Source organism: Neolamprologus multifasciatus, chromosome 3, assembly GCF_963576455.1.
Source record: "Neolamprologus multifasciatus chromosome 3, fNeoMul1.2, whole genome shotgun sequence".
In the NCBI taxonomy this organism is placed as follows: domain Eukaryota; kingdom Metazoa; phylum Chordata; class Actinopteri; order Cichliformes; family Cichlidae; genus Neolamprologus; species Neolamprologus multifasciatus.
The window spans coordinates 28,738,896-28,754,084 of record NC_140441.1 but is presented as its reverse complement, the minus strand read 5'-3'; the positions used below and the strand labels follow the sequence as shown (position 1 = coordinate 28,754,084).

The window sequence follows — 15,189 nt, the reverse complement described above, 5'->3', positions numbered from 1 at the left end:
AAGCCCAAAGGCTGTTACTAGGCAGAACAGCAGCTGAAACAACAGTGAACAAAAGCAGTCCCCCAACGGACAATGACTTTTACATCGACTTTGGTGTTTTATGATGTTTTTATTACAATATGATGATTGTATGATGTAATTTAAAACAAAAGAAGAAAATGTTATGTACTGCCCTCTCCATGGCTTTTCATATGACAGATTACTTGATATGGTTTCTTCAAATTTGGGCACTAAAAATGAAGGTCAAAATCAAATGTTTAGCCAGCCAAGGTATTGATGTCCACCAAGGTGTAGCATATTGTTGTGAAGTTAGAAGATCCATCCATTAAAAAAATACGAGTAATATAAGGTTTTCTTTTTCACATTTATTGTGACCTTGATCCGATTGCATGCTAGACTGTTAATAAACAGAACTGATTAAATCCTCCTCCTCCTCGGAATTAACAGATAATATAGACAATAACAACAAACTTCAGCTTCCCTTTATTCTCCTTATATTTACTTTTAGACTGTGATCTGGTCACCCTACACAGGACCCAATCACACAAGGCAAGTTTGAAGAAGAAAAGGAGATTTATTTGTGTCATTCAGCTGAGCAGAAATGCCAAGAACAGAGAAATCAACAGGTTGTACTTTCACAAAAACTTCAATCGCTAATTTTCCCCCCCATAAAGAGTGTAAATGGTCAAAATAACCATGTGGGTAAAATATATGGAGAAAAAATAATAGAAAATGTCTTTGTTTTAAAACAAAACACTGTAGTATGTTTTTATGTTGTTTTTTTTTTTAAACATAATACTGAACCAGGAACAAAACACAAACTAACTTGACAGCTGAAAATGGGGACAGCATTATAAATCCACAAAATACTAAATGGCTAATTGTTTACACACATAACCCACTTGTGAAGGAGAAAGGCAGGAAGTAACAAAAGAAAACATTTAAAAAGGGTTTCAAAATAAAACAGCCAAACTACACTGTTCCAAAAAATAGTAATGTTAAAGTATCTTACTGTATATTTTACCGTTTTGTACTGTCTTTGTAGAATATCATTAAATTTACATAAGTAGACTGTGATTTTACATGTCAAAGGTAAAATAACATAACATCACTGTAAATATAGCAAAACACAATTTACTTGTTTTTTAAATATATTTTTTGTACATATGCATATTCAGATTGTTAAAATACATTCAGAAATGTATTTTAACAATTTCACAAATATTTGTCTGTTATGTGAGAGAATGATCTGTTAAATTCAAATGTAATACTATGGAAAAATATATAAAATGATCGAAACTTAATGAGAATAATCAATAATTAAAGGAGTATTTGAATTATAATTTTGCTGAAAATTTCATGTCATCTAGGTCTGATTCAATAATTCAGAGGTAACAAGTGAAAATATAATTAATAGGAATAAAAACGAAAAAACAACAACATATAAAACATTGCACGGCCATGCTGTGCTAATTATATATTTTGAAAAATAAATGTAGAGGTAGGAATTGCAAATAATATAAATCTCAAAGTATTCACAACATTCCTGAACAAAAAATAGGCCTCTACACCTGACACATAATAAAATGACGCTAAGCATTGGCCAATGAATGTGAACGAACAACCACAAGGTCGCGGGTATGGCAGCACTGTAGGAAAAAATCCTAATATAAAAGTATTTTACTGTGCATTAAAGAATATAATTAAAGTTACATAAATAGACTGTGATTTCACATTTCAAATGTAAATTAACATTAAATCACTGTAATGCAATAAAACATAATTTTCATGATTAATAAATGTATCTGTCTGTACATATGCATATTTAGATTGTTAAAATACATTCACAAATGTATCATGATTTCACAAATATCCGTCTGTTATTTGAAAGATTGAACTGTTGAATTCAAATGTAATGCTATGGAAAAGTATATAACATGATTCCTATAAGCTTGTGTTACATCGTGGCTCAAGAGTTGGCAGTTCGCCTTGTGATCAGAAGGTTGCCGGTTCGAGCCCCGGCTCGGACACTCTCCGTCGTTGTGTCCGTGGTCAAGACTCTTCGCCTACTGGTGATGGCCAGAGGGGCCGATGGTGCGATATGGCAGCCTCTGTCAGTCTGTCCCAGGGCGTGCAATCCGTTATTATTTAAACCAACTGTTAACTGTATATTTCTGTACATTTACGTATTATGATTCATAATGCCACATTCATTCCCCTTGTTTATAGGTAATTTCATTGTTTGATCACGTTAAAATGTTCCTAATTTGATGTCTAAAAGCACTTGGAAAAGGCAAGATCCCATGTAAAATTAGCGCAACAAACTGTATTGTCATTACTGGAAATAACCGTATTTTTATGAGGAAGTTATTTTCTGTTATTTTACAGTAGTATTTTGGTGCCCCAGCTGCTGGACTATTGCCGTTTTTTTAAGATGTTTTTTAACAGTGTACAAAGAAAACCCTAAAGCAAAAACACAAAGCATTTTATCATCTTATTAGCTGAACGTTTTCCTAAATTTCTGCCACCCAGCTTTACAGCTGTGTCTCACGTTCACTGCTCAATAGCTTTTTAGCGATTTTTCAGGCATACTGTACAACAGATGTTTGCCAGATATCAGGTAAGCAGGGTGTAGAGGTAAGAGCAAAAGAGCTACTTTTCTCCTACTTACTTATTTTCCAGCATCGACACCTTCACCAAGTGCTCTGTAACTAAAAAAATAAGTATATGGGAGCACAAATGACACCTACTTCCCTTTGCAAAATGTATGACAAGTCTGATATGCCATGTCTTTTACCTGTAAATGTCCTGTGTGACTTGGTAGTCAGCCCAACTCAATCAGACAGGGGCCGATGACTTCACACCATCCCTGCCAGGGATTCTGATTCAACGCCGACTGCGATGGGCTGGCAGCAGCCGATGCAGACGTATCTGAGGATCCAGAGATAGACGCCGCCGAACACGACGACGGTCAAGCCCAGCAGCAGGAAGCTGATGTAGGATTGGGGACTGATGCTGAACAGCACAGGAGGGTGGGGGGTGTTGATGGAGTCATCACTGATTTTCTGGGCTGGATAAACCCGCAGGAGAGATGAGAAAATAGAGAGAAACTAGTCACGGAAAAGATGATTTCTGTGGAGTGAAACAAGGAACAGTGTCTCACAATGATGCCAAAACAATGATGTCAACAGGACTAAGAGTCCACAGTAGGGCTGGTAATCTGAAAGACAACCAATCACCAATTAACCTACCCCACTTACTGCATGTCTCTGGGACTGTGGGAGGAAACCACAGCACCCGGAGAGAACAAACTGCAAACAAACTCCACACAGAGTGGAACCCAGGACCTTCTTGCTGTGAGCCAACAGTGGTAACCTCCCATGATTTTGCACTATACAAATTAAATTAAACTGAATGGGTCAGATGCTGATAGCCAGACTGATAAACCAGTTAGCTTAGAGTTGATAACCAGCTTTGTGTGACTGCTCATCCTTATTCCAGATGTTAGGCTAAGTGAGTCCTGATAACGGAAAGGTAACCTGGGTGTGTGGAAGTCATTTTGTGGGTCCTGAAAACGATGCCATGTGATCATGAAAGCTGATAAAATCATACTGAGTGGAACATGAATGCTTTCATCAAAGCTCACGGCCACCTATAGAGACCAGCCATTGTAGCACTGACTGTCAGAGCTTCAGGAAGCAGTCGACACATCTATTAAAATCTTTCACCAATTTATCCTGTGTAAACTTTGATATTCAGGGGAAAACACACCTGGTGACAGAACATTATTACAGTGAATCCTGAGAAGACTATGAGTATTCATTCACCATTTCCTCTATATATATATAAAAAGAAACTGTCAGCCTCCTAATGCTGTTGAAGGCACTGGGTATTTAGAGGAATTTCATCCCTGTGGACCGTCATTTTAGAAACACTACGATCTCTCAAACCACACTGTTGCAGCATTTTACCGAGGTGTTGCAAGAAAGATGGCGAGGAGGAGGAAACAGAACAAAGGAAAACAGTGATGAGGGAAGAAAAATAGATTGTTTTTGTTGTTGTTGTTGTTTTTTAATGCAGCAGTCTTGATGTATGCTTCTGTCTAATCAAGACTAATTAAAATTCCTGGTGTTCTAACACGGAGGAACTCGATCACCGCACCTCAAGGGTAACTGAAGACGACAGAGGGTTGGATTTTCCCCGACAGGTACTCTCCAGAAATTCAGCCTCCTTTAATTTGAAATTGAATCTATTTAGCTGGACGTCACAATTTAAAGGTTAAACCTGAAAACACCAAAACATTTGATGGATTTTTGCAATTTATACATGTACATATATATAAATCATATATAGATGTCAACATAAATATTAATTCTTGATTAGGAGTAGAAAAGTAATTGTAATGTGATAAGAAGCATTTTGTATTTGATTCCTTAGAATGTCGTTTACATTTTACTTAATTTTTATGGAGTTCTGTATCTTTTTTTGTTGTAGGAACTACTCGCAGTCGGTCCCACTCTAGCTCTTTGTCAGAAAGTAATCTGCTGGGCAAATCTTACTCACCAAGCCTTGTGGATTTTTGTGTCACAAGGAGAATTAATGCACTTTTTGCTCAAAGGCTTTTCACTCATGTGGCACCTGCAAAGTGTTGTTAAGCATATGAGCCTCTCAAAAGCACACACGCAGGAATAAAAACTATTCAGAGCTCATGATTATCAGCAGGGCTTTCAGATCACCTGATGGGCAACTCTCTAGCCAACAAACCGCTCACTCACCTCTGCTGAAGTGTGTGATTAGCAGCAGACTAAAGAAGCTCCTAACGCCAGCGTTCATTTCCACAGTGGAGCAGACTTACTGTGAAGACAAGAAACACTTGGCATTTTTGCATCCACACATCTAAATGTGGTCTTAGAGGAGCTCACGCAGCAGGAATCGCCACAGAGGTGGACTTCAAAGCCATAGGAAATGAAATTCATACTGTAAGCACACGTTTTCCTGCACATTGAGTTTAGCTGAACACAGAAAAACTGACATACAGTGTAATCTAAACATAGAGCACTGACACAGGGAAGAGATTCAACACAGATGTACTTTCGATTGGATTTTTGGAGCAGACAGGTGGCTTATTTATAATTCATAAGAAGCTTTTACATGAGAAAAGCAGAGTTATGAATAAATATAAGCAAACAAGGCCAGACTCTCAGGTACTAACCTGGAAAACATCTTGCTTACTTTTCATGTGGAAGTGAAACAGCTGCATCAGGGATGTGATTAGAACTAAAAGCCAGAAATGTGCAAATGAGGGGGAGGAAATACATTTTTTAAGGGAAGAAAAAGCAAGACTTGCCTACCTTTTGTTCCAAATATTTTACATAACAGAGAACACTCCATATGCAGGGCAACAAATGGACTAAAGATGCCAAAAGCCTGTGTGACAGGGGTGTATAGCAGAATGGGGTCGTGAGCCCTCGGACCCTTTCTTGTGACTTCTTTCATTCAGTTTCTAACACATAAGATTCATTTAGATCCTAACTATAAACCTGTAAAGTTTGTGTCTGTGTCTTGGCTCAGTTTTAACACAGTTGTGTTGACAAAATCTTCCCACAAAGAGCCCAGCCATGCAAACACCTGCCGAAGAACTCACAGCAGCTGTCTGCAGAGGCGCTCTCTGCCACAATGACAGACGGACTCACACACAGAAACAATAATCTCGCTTGTAAACAATAATGCATTCCTGCTCTGCAAGGACTGAAGGAAAAACAACTTCGATTCAGCCAAGGAGGTTTTCCCGCCCCCACACGCTCAGGCAAATAAGCCGATACCTCTGTTACTGATGCGGCGCGGAGATCTGAGGAGACCCCTGCCTCGCCTCCTTCACTCACCGTTGACGCTTCCTTGCTTCTTCCTTGCACCAATTCTGGATGGTTTTGCTTTGCAGCAGCGTGAGAATGTGAATCAATAACAGTGACAAAGCAGCAAGAGAGCGACAGCAAGTGAGAGGAGAGGACATAGATCCAAATATAGAAGCCAGTGGGGCAATTATCGAGAAAGGAACAGATTTCCCTCCTACGCCGGCAGGAGGTGGGGACCGAAAGAACAGACAGTCCTGGAGAATGAACAAAAAATTATAGCAAAAATGGAAATTATTCTGTACAAACAACACAATAAAATAACGAAAAAAATAGAACAGCTTGCTGCCCCCTAGTGGCACTTTTAAGGCACAGCAACCTACCTCAATAACATGCACATGATTTCATGTACAACCCCTTTCATTAAGGTTTAATGAAAATAATTATAAATGAAATCTGGTCATTAAAACGAGATAAATAAAACCTGAGATGAACACACGACATATTTCACAGAGTCATTATTTATTTAATAATTTAATTCAGACACACACACACACATACACAGATATATACAAAGAATTTCACATGAAGGTTTTTAATTTAAATCTATATGAGTATAAGTATAAGTATGAGTATAAGTGTTAGGGAAGCCCATCTCTCCCTCTCCATTTCCCCGTAGATGCAGCAAAGCTCCTTCCTCAGGCATGTCCAACCCTGCTGCTCGTAACAGTTGATATTGTTGTAATACAGTGCATCACCACATGGTGGCGCCTCTCGTCTCATGACTGGCAGGTCACCCCCTGTTTATTCTTCTTCGTCGTATACCATCTCTGCAATGGATTCTTCTGTGTGTACGCGGCAAGTGTATCTTCCAGTAACGGGTGGTAAAGCCAGCACCTTCAATTTTGATATTTAAAATTAATCAGTACTTGTGTAAAGTAAACCCTCACTAAGAGGTGACCCTTGTGGTGTCCTCGGGATTCCCATATACTTGTTTGCCATTCACCTAGGGATCATTTTTGAGCCGAGGACGACACAATTTCTTTGGATGAGAGGTGAAATGTCATTACAAACCTAAAGAACACCAGTTTCTTCCTTTTCAATCAATCGAGACAGTGACTCAGTGTGGAAGTATCGCTCAGGCCTCTTACTTATTGGATAATTCTCACTTGCCTACTTACCTCACCTGTCCTCCATCACAGTGATCCCTTCACAGTGCGCCCGCCTGTCCCACTGTCATCCCGCTGAAAGAAACTCACCTGTCTCAAAGCTTGTGGAAGCTGGAATCAGACCAGACCCTGAACTAAATCGTTTGAACATTATGTGAATTTAATTTCTGATCTGACTGCAAATACTAAGCAGCTGTAACGAGTCGCTAATTAAAAATGTGGAACTTTCTCTAGCAGCCTCCCGCCGTTCAGTCTTTTGACATGAACAATAACAGATTGGCTTCAACGAACAAACTGGCGGATGATGTCACAGTCACCATGCCCATCTTTTCTATAAAGTCTGTGGGATGGACTATAGTACTGGAGCGATGTGGTTAAAAACTTCAATTAACGGGATATTGGTGGCATTTGTTCAACAGTCTCCACCATGTGACCCCTAGAACTGAAGAAGCTTCTCGGATGAGAGGTGAAACATCTTCAAGCAACTTAAAGAAGTCCAAATGCTTTTCTTTCCAAGCTCCTTAGACTACGATGACCTGGATGACTGAGAACCTTCACAGACATATTCAACAGTCTTTGTTGCTTCTACCAGCTGAAAACTATACATCTAACGACCCAGCATGAGGATGAAATAAAAGACTATTTTCCAGAAGGAGATTTAAAAAACAAAGCAACCCAAAACAATTACAAATGTTGGCCATTAAGTGTAAAATCAGGGCAGAATTTAGTCAAATTATCTGAAGATAATTTGAATGTTTTCAGTGCCACAGCAGGAGATCAAACATCAAGTGATCTCCTGCTGTGGCGTTGAAGAGAGGACACAATAGCGCATCAATAAACAAGTCATTTATTTGTGTTTTGCAAAGCGTTTTCTCCACTCTTAAAGGGAACCTGTTGGTCTGACTGTGAATGCATACAGCTGAATGAACATAACAGGGCAGAAAAAAACCCATTTTCCCCACAGGCTATCATACACAATCTGGCACAATGAACGGTAACAATCACATGGGTGAGCACAACAATATATTGCATTACCTGTCAGGCAGAACAACGGGGAGACTAGCGGAGCTGAACAAAACACACACACACACAAACGCTGCTTTTGTGGCAATCTCTCTGTAGAGCTGATTGTCAAGCTTTTAGAGCAAAAGAAATAGAAAGTGAAGCAAAAATGGTGAAAACAAATATGAATTCATGCTATTACATTCTACTCTGAAAAGAGACAAATGCAGTGATGTTTAACTGTGTGCAACTTCTGTAATTACCATCAAAATATTTATTATTAGACATGTTTTTAGAAGCATTCCTGTAAAAGTAGCAACAAAACACTATGAACATGCCTCGTTGCTCATTAAAGTGCTTTATGCAAAATGACCAGACTGTACATAAAGTATTCAAAAAAATAAAGTAATGTTCCCCACCAGTGCATGGATCAACGCCACTGGTTAAGGGTGAGGTAAAATCTATCAAATCATCTGTTTGTGAGTAATGAGCTCAGAAACATGAGTACACATGTTCATTTTAAATTCTATGTCAGAACAACCGACTCAGCCGTGGGCAAAGATGACAACCAATACAATTCTAAAAGATTATTTATTAGTACAATGATAAAACAAACAAACAAAGGGATAAGACAGTCCACTTGCAAAAGGGATCAAACACACAATCTAAGGTCAGAGCCAACTACGCCAACTACAAGTCATTTACACTTTACATGTTGACCACTTTAACAGGGATCAGCAGTTGTCCTCCAACACCCACCATCCTGTAAGTAGAAGGCCGGTGATCACGCCGGCCTCAGAAACCCAACTCTGCCTTTAGGCTGCAGCATGTAGTAAGCATCTTCGCTCTGAAAAGAACATGGGACCACAGCTTTAGTTTCTAAAGCCCCAATGACTTGTTGGATATTCCAGTGGCTCATCATCATCTGATGGTTCATCCTCATTCAGTGGCTTAAGAGAGTATGCAAAATAACCTTTGTCATTGGGGCTTTGGAATCAATGTCATTTGGAAAGACCAGAACAAAGTGGAGATATCTGGCTGTAATGCACAGTGTAAAACTGGGAGGAACGGTGGTGGAGGGGTGATGGATTGAGCTTGTTTAGGCTGAAAAAAGTCAAAATGCCCTAGGGCATTAACAGGGAGAGGGGGGCACAAAGAAATTCTTTCTTATTCTGATTTAAAATGTCTCGCTTTTATTAAATAATTATCAGAAGCTTACAACCAAAGTTTTTATCTGATGTAAAATGTATAGAAATCATACATATACCAACAAGACTGTACATCACTGTCACTATCACTGTTTGTTTTCATTCAAAGGCTTTATGGCTTTAATACCTGGTGGGCCGGTCTTTAGTCAAAATGCCAGAGGCTGATTTTTTGTCCCAGTCCAGCCCTGGGCACGACACGCAGTGAATTAATCTGAGAAGGTGCATCAAAAAATAAATGGCCGTGCCAGCGGTGCACATCGCAAATTAGCACTGTGCTGCTTCTTAATGACGGTATCTTAGCTAACAACCCCAACTACCAGATTCAACTTGTAATTGGCTAAAAATAACTTAGCCTACTGGTGAGAGGGACGTTGTTAGCTTTCCACATTCTGAAACTTCAAAAGCTTCAGGAGCTGTTCACTCAGCACAGCATCAGCACCACGGAGATACACGGATACATCCGTAGACTCGAGACACAATGCATTTTTGGGACTTTCAGGTGTATGGACCAATGTTTTATTTTCTGATCAAACCAGAAATCTTTAATGAGCAGCTGGATTTGTCTCGCATTAACTGGCTGAGTTAATGCCAGTTAATGCAACATCGAAGCAGCTGGAATACTGTCATGACCAGCAGCTTTTACAGCTGTGGCTCCAGCAAACATCAGCTGATAGTAGAAAGTAATATTAAATAAATTCTAACAACAGCTGATCAAGCTTAAACGTGCTGCTGTTGTTTAGTGCGACATCTGGCGGTTTCCTCTTTCTGGCGCAAAGTGGGAGATAAACAAACAAGAGAGAAAAGCTGATCATTGATCAGTTTCATGATTGAAGTAGAAACAGGAGAGAGAGGGGAGAGAATGAGAGAAGAAGAGGCAGCTGTGCAGCAAAGACACAGAATAACTCCACCTTTGTGTCTTTTTTCATTCTAGCTGAAGTCCGGGACAAACTGTGTCCCCTCTCAGCTCAACACAAAACGCCTAATAATTTCTCTGAATGTGGGAGGATTCCGTCTTTTTACGGTACGGTTGGCAACTCTAATAACTCCCCTTATGAATAAAATAAAGTTCACTATCAGTAACATCATAGCACCCACCCAGCTGTATAGAAACTCCGTCATGCTAGCTAGTACGCAGTACGAGTTATTGTAACTGACTGTAAAAAGTCAGCACAGCTAAAATAAACTCGACCTAAACTTGGTTTATATCTGACCCAGATAGACTGCAGGTCATAACTTCTTACCTGAAGTTCAGTTCACCTGATACTCGGACCGGCGGCCGCCTCAGGTCTCTCCTCGTCCTGCCTCCGATCTCCCTCATCCACCTGCTGGCCTCCACCACTTGTTAATTTTACTGAATCTGTGGAAGCTCCGCGATGCCACCACCAAACAACTGAGTTATTTTACACACCGGCCAGCATCTGGCCAATCCAACACCTTTCATTGTTTATACCGTTACAAAAAACAAAAAAAACAAAACAAAACAAATCATCGGGCATACCGAGCAATGCCCGGTGGTAGCTCTGTTTTGGAAGTTCAAAGCTAGAAATGTGTTTTGGAATTTGTACATGCTTTGTCTCTAGGGACCACCGCATATATATATATATATATATATATATATATATATATATATATATATATATATATATATATATATATATATATATAATCACTTTGTTTTACATCAGTAATTCCTTTTGTGCATAATTTTATATTATTGTTAATGATAGATCAATTAAAGCAACAAAACAACCTGAAGAGCCGGTTCGGAGCCGAAAGAGCCGGCTCTTTTTAGTGAGCCGAGCCGAAAGAGCCTAAAAAGAGCCTAAAAAGAGCCGGAAATCCCATCACTAGAATAAAACAAACAATGTGGGCTTCATAGATAATTGGCAAACCTTCTGGAGGAAACCTGGTCTTGTTAGGAGAGACGGCATCCATCCCAATTTGGATAGAGCAGCTCTCATTTCTAGGAATTGCTGTCAGTCATTTCAAGTCACGGTCATGGCTCCTGGTGTCTGTGCTGTTTACGGAGTCATAATTCCATCACTGATCTCTCTGCGTGCTGGGCACGCTCTCTTCATCCCTCAGTTTTCGTTTTAATGCAGCTGTAGGTTTAAAGGGCAGAGCACGTCGTACACCCCTGCAGTCTTCCTCAACGTCACCGTAGGGTCACTTTCCACCTTTTTGGATTTCACTGTTGTTCACACTGTCCTCATGACGATTTCTAGGAAGCCAAGTTGTACAACCATCTGCTTTGACTCCTCTCGGGGTTGTCAGCTGTGCTGGAAATGGTCCCTGCTTCTCGCTGGTCCTCTTGAAGCCCTCTCTCCTACTCTCAGTCTGCATCTTATGCATGATCTCCTTCCGCCACACTCCACCTGTAATTTAAAAAATGAAAGCTCCCCCGGAAAACCCTTTTTTTGCCGCATGGTCCTTGCCATTCGTCAACTCAGAGAAGCACAAGAAAAATGTACATTGTCTCTTAAAAAAATTCCAGGGCTTCTCCCCTGTAGTAGCTCCACTCCAGGCCTGTAACCCTGTGTAAAGGGGGAAAAAAACACAAGCCAGTGGTGTGTCCTTCTGTAAATGATTAAATCACATGATTGACTCTCTGCTGCGGAAATAGTGATATAGATGTTAGCACAGTGCATCTGTATGCATACTTTCTCACAGCGACCTTTGCATTGTAAGCAATACAAGGTCATGAATAACACACCGCTGGTAAATTCACACAGACAAAGAAAGTGTCAATTAAAAGGTGAAGTTGGCATGGCCCAAAAGCTCTTGCAAACCTAGGATTTTGCTGTCACCTTTCTACTCCTGCAAAAAAAACCCCATACATACATACATCCACCCTTTTGTCACGTCTGGGTGGAGGTAGGTGCAATCTTGCGTATTGGTATCAAGTCAGTCAAGCTTTTGTCAGTCCAGTCAGTTTTTTATTTCTGATAGTGGAATCTCTCGTGTCGCATTGAGTTTCTACTGCCAGCAATTTTACGTAATTTCAAAAAAGAAAAAGAAGAATTTAGACTGGATTACTTTGCTGAATCCTTTAAAACACTTAAACAGTCAGTTTTTCCTCCCCAGGTTCCTTATCCCATTTTGATTTCTCACACTAAACAACAGCGTCCCTGCATTTGTCGTTCTCCTCCTTTCGCTGTGGTCTCCTCTCCCCCTTGCAGGTGTTTTCTCCTTGCCGATGTCGTTTGCACATGCTGCTGCTGCTGAATCTATCACTGCTCAGGACACTGCTGTTGTCTCTTGACCTGCCATGTTGTTGCTTTTGGAACTGTGTTTCTTGTCTTCAGGGAGAGGTTAATGTCCTTGGAGCTTGCTTTTCAGGATGAGGAACACACGGAAGTGAAGCTGCAAGACAATTCAGCCAAAACTCGGCCTGGGTGTTTCTAATAATGTTAACCTATAATTTTCTTCTGAGTCCTGCCAGTGGAGATTGATCCAGGTCTGTTTCCCCACCTGCAACTGACAGACTGAGACATTTTGAGCATTCTCATCATTGCTTAAACAACACATCATCCCTCTTTGGTTTTGAATTATCCTTTCTTAAAAACCCAGAAAGTGAGATTGTAGTTGTTCTAGGCTGAGAAACACAAAAACCTCTTACTATTACTATTTTTCATCAACAACACTCCAATTCTCTTTTAACCTGCAATACCACCTTCTCCCACTAGTTGGAGACAATTCTTCTCACGCACATTTGTACACTCCACTCTTTTTTTCTTTTCTTTTTCCTTTTCCTTTTGTTTTCCTCGTCCCCCCCCCCCCCCCCCATTGTTTTTACAGTTTAACACCCACAAACTAACCTATTAACTCACTTGTTCAACATTTCTGTTCATTTCTCTCCAGCTGTTCTTCTAACTTTCAACTGGCTCGTGCTGAGTGAACCCTTTGTCACACGACCATTCTACCTTCTCTGACATCTCGCACTACCCATCTCACTTTTACCCATAGTTCTTACCATACAGTCACATATTGAGTTCTGTCCCTGGCCGCCCGATGACTTTACTGGATCCAGCTTCCCTTTACATTCAGAGCGTCCTCTGCAATGGCCTTCTTCCCTTCTTGGCAGAAAAGTGCTAAAATACCGTCAATCTGGTATTTATTATTTATTTATGGTGCTTTACGCTGCACCATAAATGAATAAGCATACGAATCGCAACCCTGTCTGTGTTGATCCTTGGGTCCTGTGCTACATCTGCGCTATCTACTCCATGTCACGCCACAGTTATCCCCTTGAACCTTCCCACATTTTGTCACATTACAGCCACAAACATGAATCAATTTTATTGGAATTCCATGTGAAAGACCAACACAAAGTGGTGTACACGTGAGAAGTGGAAGAAAAATCATACATGATTCCAAACATTTTTTACAAATAAATAACTGCAAAGTGGGGATATCTGCGGTTCTGAACCGTAGTAAAGGGACCTCTGGCTAATACGGCGGGTTCTGTGTCGGGCTCGTAGTCGAAAACTAGCTTTACTTTGTTGTCTGGGTCAACTTTGCTAACGAGAGACAGAGAGAGGCGTTGAAAGGCTGCTCCAAGGAATTCATTGTTTTGGAAAAAACACGAACACAGTGTACAGTCGAGTCTTAATAGCTTACTTACATCTGGGCTTGCCAGGCACTCTTCTTGGCTGCAGTGGTTATTGTTATATTTACATGCTTCCAGCTCCCGTTTCTGCTCGTTGACAACTCGTACTTTTCCACTCTAACATATGAAACAGGAAAAGACTGTCGTGTAATCCCTTTGTTTCAGCAAAGTAACTGTATTCTAAATACCACCTTTTTAAACGGTAACTGTAACGGAATACAGTTACTCATATTTTGTATCTTAAATACGTAACGGCGGTACATGTATTCCGTTACTCCCCAACACTGTCCATAATTAACCTAATTAACCTGACTGAAACTGCTTCAGGTAATATTTAAGTTATGACATGATCAGATGAGTGTGAAACACAGAGAGACGACACAAAAGATAAGTGTGAACAGCGAACAGGGCACACAAACACGAGGACGAGACGATGATGTGACCAGAAGTAGAAACAAACTGAGGGCTTAAATAGACAGGATAATGGAAGAAAAGGAAACAGGTGGGAAGACGGCTGAACTAAACCTAACTAATGAAGCAGAGGAAGTAAAACTAAACATAATGCACACAGGACAAAAAAGACTATCACAATAAAACAGGAAAAAACACAGAAAAACAAAACAATGACAAAAAGTCTAAAGTCAGAACACTGGGTCAACAATCCAGGTACCATGACAAATTGATTCAACAGTCATTAAAGTTCTTGTACTTAATGACACTTGTCATCTTGGCTAATACTGAAAACACATAAGGGGTGTTACCATGCAAAATGTTTTTCAGAAAAGTGCAAAGTAATTTGTTTGGAAAATGCAAATATCCACTTGGATGTCTTGTCGTTTATGCAAATCCTCACTAGTGCTGCTGGAATGTTCAGACTAAACGAACTAGTACATTGTGGTATTACAAGTACTCTGAAGAAACTGCAGAGGAAGTAAGCCGATCTACAAGTCAGCAGAGATATACCAGTAACTAGCGTCATTTCTTTAATGTGGTAATTGATGTCAGAATTTTTTACTAGACAAAAGTGGAATGGATTATATTTGGATCTTCACTGGTAAGCCAAATTGTCTTCAGCTAAATGTATTACTTATAAATAATCAGTACCAGATATTTTGTACTTTTTCATCTTTAAAACAAAACCCAGACCAAATACCACAGCTATGTTGTGAAAACACACAATTAACAGACTTCCTCCTCCTTTAATCATATCCTGGCTTACACAGAGAAAATGAGGAAACACACATTGGACTTTGTATTAAATGTATTAGAAGCAGTGATGGGGAAGAGCTGACTCATGCTCATGCAGATCAGTCAGTCAACAAAAATAACAGTGAGATAAATAATGCTAAAAG

General features: G+C 39.9%; 1 long non-coding RNA gene across 3 annotated transcripts; it reads right to left on the bottom strand.

Annotated features, from left to right (window-relative positions):
- Nucleotides 1-774: 774 nt before the first annotated feature.
- Nucleotides 775-6,649, bottom strand: LOC146522464 (uncharacterized). 3 transcript variants are annotated; one of them, XR_014873290.1, is made up of 3 exons: nt 5,890-6,649; nt 4,776-4,872; nt 775-3,132 (listed from the first exon to the last, which is right to left on the bottom strand). It is a non-coding gene; the product is annotated as an uncharacterized LOC146522464 (long non-coding RNA). The 3 variants fall into 3 exon arrangements; XR_014873288.1 differs by having other exon boundaries at nt 4,776-4,854; nt 5,883-6,236; XR_014873289.1 differs by having other exon boundaries at nt 775-3,070; nt 4,776-4,854; nt 5,883-6,226.
- Between the last annotated feature and the right edge of the window lie 8,540 nt (nt 6,650-15,189).